Below are 6,706 nucleotides of genomic sequence, written 5' to 3' on the forward strand. Positions count from 1 at the left end.
CCCCCCCCGCTTTCTACCGATCCTTTATATTTCGCAGACGTTCTCGATGAAGTGTCTTTTCTCGTTTTCCGGCGAGTCGATGTCACCTAGAAAAAAAAAAATGTATGCGCAAGAAATAGAAAGAAAAAAAAAAAAACGGTGTGTTGTGTAAAAAAAGAAAATGTGTGAATAATGGATAATAGATGTAGTATATTATGTATATGTGTGTACAATGTGTGTGGGTCACACGTCATTCTCACGTTTTTTTTTTTTTGCGTTACCATGTATTCGATGCGTTGACAGCTCGATGAATCTGGTGTTTTTTTTTTTTTCAAATATTACGAAATGTGTGTCCTGGTTTTTTTTTTTTTTTTTTATGTGACTTTTAGCATGACACATAAGCGCGCGAAAACACACGCTCGCAATGACGAGCACGACCCGACGAGATATATGGCAATAATAATAACACAACCGTTTCAACCTGTCACGATGATTCTAAATAGACTTTTCATAAACGCCATTAATAAAGAATAAATAAATAAGAATTATTACGATATAAGAGCATAGCGACTGACACGTATATATAATACAATTACAAGGCGCATAGATATTTTATAAGCAAAATACAAAAAAAAAAAAATGATTATTGTGTATGTTCATACTGCTTATAGCGAATAAAAAGATTCTGTGTCAATACTGTATTACACGTGTAAACTACATTAGTGGTAGTTCCAAGAGAGAAAGATCAAAACAAAGCAAGTTGCATTCGCAATTGTATTGCTCATTTAGTCCCCAAATAAAAAAAAACTACGTTTTGCCTGTGGAGACATATTTTGTTTTTTTTTTTCTTTTTTTTTACCGTGCAAACGAATTGTTAATAAGATCCACGCAAATGCGTAAAACGCTGACAATTATTTATCACTTCTTTGGCTCAAATTGCTTTGAATTATAAAAAATATTGTTTTGCTTTTTCTCTTTTTCTGCAAATTTTATAAATAATTTTTGTTTTTTACACGCGTGAAAAACACTCGATTGATGTTCTTGAAATTGAGTTTCTTCAAAACTTGGATAATAATGAAATTAAGTGATACTAATTAAAAATTATAAATTGAAAAACTTACCATGCGCAAATCTGCCAAGTAATGTAACTCTTGCTTGTCTCCTCGTTCAAATTCCTCTTCGACAAATTGACTGGACACACGAAGAATTCTCGCGTTCAATTTTTTTGCCATGAAAATCGATGCATCAAAAGTAGATCCGATACATTATTATCCGATACATATGCAAGAGCTCAAAATAAACGATCTGTGATTATCTAATTTTTCATACAAAAATAATTTTTTATTTCTTTTACTTCTTCAGTTTACAATTTACATGTCTTTTTTTTTTTTTATCAAAATCTTGATAATATCTAAAGTAAATCGTGTGTAACTCTCTCTCTCTCTCTCTCTTTCTCTCTCTCTCTCTCTCTCTCTCTCTCTTCGCGCCCGCTATAAATAATATTATCTCCCAACATACTTTTTTTCTTACAGGTAAAATTCGTCGTGTAAAAAATACAATATCCGTCGTTTTTTCTTCTTCTTTTACTGACTAGTTAAAATAGCATCTCTTATCACACACTCGAGATACATTTAGAAACTGTAAAAAAAAAAGAGAAAAAAAATAAAAAATGAAAAGACAAAACGTTCTATATAATTAATGATTAATTTGCTACTCGTGGTGAGGTACACATATTTTTGTATATATACAAGAGAATACAAATATATATTTATTCGTAAAATCGAATATCATTTTTTTTTATACAAAAAAGCCGTGATATGCCGTGGAATGTCGTGTAAATCTTGTTGTCTTATACATCGCAAACTCTTTTATTAACTAAATGTTTGCTCGGCGAGGCAGTTTGTTTACCCTCTCGCGATATATATATTCAAAATCGGTCGTGTGTAACCGCGCGCATATTAAAACCGCGTCATTCGAATATCTGTTTTATTGCAAATACTGTGTGCTTATAAGCGGACATTTTATTCTATATATGAAACCGAGAGAATCTGCGCTCGCGAACGAATCAGAATCTTATAATCTAGAACGAAACAGTACAGTCACGCGGACACCCACACAACACACAATTCCGCGGAAAAAAACCTTTTCTCTATTTTAGATATATTCAAAAAAAAAATAAAATAAAATAACAAAGAATGCACTTTAAAAATAAATGGAAATGGCCTCGTTTCTGACTTTCCGTCTTTTTTTGGAGATTAAAAAAAAAAGACAGAAAAGTCTCTCGATCAGAGCGAATGTTTTAGTTAACTTCGATCCGTGTGAGATTTAAATAATAACAAATAATAACAACAACAACAACAACAACTTTGCGCGAGCGATTTTTTGGGTCCAAGTGACCCTCGCTGCACTATTGTTAAATTTTTTTTCTTTTTTTTTTGTCGAAATTTGGAAGGTCGCGTAGTTTCTCTCTCTCTCACCGAAGCGCCGATTCAAATTAATCCTCGTTTACTCGTCGGAAGAATGCGCCTTCCTAATTTCCACAAAATTACAATTAGTGTTACTCTTTCTTTTTTTTTTTTCTTTTTTGTCGAATCGAGTTGTTGAGCAAATTCAACAGGAGAGCACCTGTTTGGCGAATGAGAAGAGAACGATGAACGCGTATGACGTGATCATACTGCGACACTGAATAAACAGATGGATGTATGGATGGTGGCTAGGTCATGAAATGAAGAACAACAGAATGCATTTAATGAGCGATTGTTTATTATGCTCTTATTATGGTCACTTGTCATACAGGTAACGATGCATCTCAATGAGTGAAAATAGTTAATATATTATGTCTGTTTTTTTTTTGTCGGTTTTTTCTTGTTTTTTTTTTTTCTTTAAACTTTTTATATATTATTTAACATTGAATGGAATAAATTGATGATGAAAGAATAACAATTTGTGTGTGTGGATGCGAACAAATGTGTGTTAGAGAAAAATGTCGAGAATAATCACCATTATAAAGATTATTAACCCTTTTTGTCGGGAAAAGAGGCTGTGTGTGTGTGTGTGAACTAAAATTAATATATGTGTGTACTTCATCAAAGATAACAATAGTGGTGGCCAAAAAAAAAAAAAAAAAAAGAAGACATGTCGAGTTTTTCTATATATATAAGCAATTCTCGAAATTGTTAACTTCGCAAACGAGCAAAACTGCAAAAAAAAAAAGCAAAATCGCGCGTTATATATATCGTCATCTGCGTTCGATCAATAAATAGAGGATTCTCTGTATAAGCCTTATAAGAAATTGTACTAATTATATACGGTAATTTTTTTTTTTTTTTTTTTTTGACATCTTCCTGTCCATTTATTTTTAACAGAAATGTATCTCCATTTGCTCGTTCTTTTCTTTTTTTTTTTTTTTTGTAACCATTAACATATATATAATTTCTCTTATGCATGTATGTGTGATTTTCTGTCGTGAGCGGTAATATATTTTTTTTCTTCGAGATGTTTCACGTGGTTAATATCCGTGGTATCGTCAATTCCGAAGTCGAATGCGCGTCAATCAATGTTCGAGACTGATGAAAACAATTTCAATGAAAAAAAAAAAAAAAAACAACAGTCGATTCGAGATTGTGCGATGTGTAGATTATTAGCACCATGAGAGAAACAGTTATCGATTGCGTCAGTGATAATATATAATACAAAACTTCATCAATATACAAATTCTCACGTTGTTAAGATAATTGTAGAAATTAATTCGTTAATCAATCAATTACGCATGAAGTAATTAAAAAAAAAAACTGCCCTTTCTTCAAGCAATCTCAAAGGCAAAACACTTTCGTAATGTATATTATTGTCTACGTACCGACCATTTACTTGTTTGTGGCAAACTGATATTAATTATATATATTAACTATATATATATTTTCTTTCTTTGTTTGACAACAAAATGTGTTTACTTTATAGATATTCATTTTAATTGGTAAATGAAATAAAGTTGCGAACGGAAGAAAGTTCTTTTTCAAACTGTCCAATAACACGCCTTCGTTTATTTTTCAGCCCTCTTATTCTGTAACTTGCAAACGACAATCTCATTATCTTGTGTTCCGTTGCGCAGCTCTATATTATATTTTGTGATATATATAAATTTTGTCTGCGCAAAGAACCGCAATTGCATGCGTGGAAAAACAAAGTTAAAGAATATCGGACTGTGAATTTTGTCGGCATTCGTGATGAAAAAGAAAAATTTTTTAAATGAAAATTAACGATACCACAGATATATACATATATATATATATATAGGTTTTTTTCTCTCACCTTGCGGCAAAAAACCGATCACAATATATCTTTCACCTTCCTTTTGCGTGAAAGGTTTATTTTTTTTTTCATTTTAAGTGTATTTTCTCCGAGAGAAGTTGCTACTTTTATTTTTACTACTAACTTAGCGTTAAATATCGATATAATCTTAGTTTTTCTCTGTCTCTAGCAAGAAGTTAAATCGCAATACCCTTTTTTTCCTCTATTTATTTTTTCCTCTCTCCGCGCTTCTTTTTTTTTTTTCTTCTTATTCTTCACGGAGAGGCGAGACACTCCTCGCAATATTAAAAAATATGCAATTTGCCCACATTGCTCATAATGCACCGTCGTTCTCGCGTCAACGAGGAAAAAATCGAACAAACCGTCGTGCGTGCGACGTTGTTGTACATCAATTTATATATATATATATATAGCGTAAAATTGTTTTTTTTTTTGTTTTTTTTTGTTTTTGTTTTTATCGGATAACGATGGATTCTCATCTAATAAATCGCTTATTTTAATTATAATTTGCTTCAACTCGGTAAAACGCATGATGAGGAGAAACGCACGCTGCCGTGCGTGTAATGTGTTACGTGTGTGGTAAAACGGTGTGTGTGTGTGTGTGGTACATGATGTCGCGTGTGTGTATGTGTGTGTCCTTAAAAATTACTTTTTTATAGCCGAAGGAATGTAAGGTACAATACTTGATCGCGTGATTTTTTTCATTTTTATTAACGGTGCGGAGACGAATAAATCTCTCTATGGTACCTTCGCAGCCAGCTGCTCTTTCTCTCTCTCTTTCTTTCGTTCTCTCGCTCTCACATATATATCGATTAAATATATATATATATATAATTTTTTTTTGTTTTATATATTATATCATGGAAGATAACACTATTCTCTCTCTCTCTCTCTCTCTCTCTTGATCTAATAATTCGCCGTTTAAGTGTGTATGAGTTGTACGAAAAGAAACTCTTGTGTCATCGCGAAAGTGAAGCGCGTTCTCTCTCTCTCTCTCACTCTCTCTCTCTCTCTTTCTCTCTCTCTCTCTTTCGTCCGCAAGAACACACTGTTTTTTTTTTTTTTCTATTCGTGTGTTATACATGCAATTTTGACATTATATGTGTTTTGTTGTATATGTGTTACATGTTACAGTATGTGTGTGTGTGTGTATATATCTCTTTCTACGTTTGTATGTGAGCGAGTTATGAGTGTATGTATTGGGATGAGAGCACACGCGCGCATCCACGTGTACTTTTTTTCCGTCTTCAATAGGAATATACATGTATATACGTGGCTACTCTCTTATATACATATATAATATACATATATGTATATATATGTATACTCAACAAGGTACTGAATAGTTTCCTTCCTTTTTTTTCCTTTCCACACACTTTCTCTTTATATATGTATATATATATTTTTTTTTTCTCTCTCTCTCCCTTCTTTCTCTCTCGCTACTTCAATAGTTTGTTTGTTTTTTTTTTTATTCTTTTTTTTTTGTATAATCCCCGAGCTGCTATGTACTACTTCTATCTCAACAACAACGATCATCTCACATGTCCGAGTGTGGTTTCTTTTGTTTTTCTTTTATATATATATATTATTATATTCTTTTTTTTTTTTTTTTTTACATTACACGCGCTTATACCCAAAATAATATATACCATATTAACAACCTAACTCTATTACAATATATATTCTCACTTCCCATAAAATAACATTACATACAATTTTGTACAACCGTCTTAATTATTTAATTGTGTAACGAACGCGTTCTTACTCTTATACTTGCCACGGATGTGCAACGGTCGCCTCTAGTTACGTTTTCTTTTTTAATATATATTACCGACTATTATAACGTACATTATTATATATATACATATATATATATATATATGTATAATTTTTCTTTCTTTATATATGTATATATATATATATATATATATATATATAATTTTCTCTCTCTCTCTTTTTTTTCTTACGAGCAACACAGATTTTACATGCGGCTCGTGAGAATGACAAACTAAGAAAACGAGAGTCGTGTGATACGGGAAATATATATCTTCAATTCAATGCTTAGTGAATTTCTGAAATACGGGAGTAAAATGTGTGTAACAGACATTTTTTTTCAATATAATCTTACACCTTCGTACTGTATATATATATATGTATATGCAATAAATTTTTTTTCTTGTCTGTACTATTGTCACTCAATACGATGCAAGTAAATAAACTTATATACTTTTCTTTCTGCGTATCGTCATAAATTTCCACAGCATTATTATATATCTTAGTGTTTCTAGCTATAGCGTATTATAATATTGTATTTGTTTTTTTTTTTTATATATATATATTGATTTTTTTCTCGGTTATTACCAGTAAATTTGTCCTATTTGTTTGATTGTAGCAAACAATTGCAAATTAGTGGCAGTAA

The sequence above is a fragment of the Pseudomyrmex gracilis genome, unplaced genomic scaffold (assembly GCF_002006095.1).
Source record: "Pseudomyrmex gracilis isolate BER0280 unplaced genomic scaffold, ASM200609v1 scaffold_271, whole genome shotgun sequence".
Lineage (NCBI taxonomy): Eukaryota > Metazoa > Arthropoda > Insecta > Hymenoptera > Formicidae > Pseudomyrmex > Pseudomyrmex gracilis.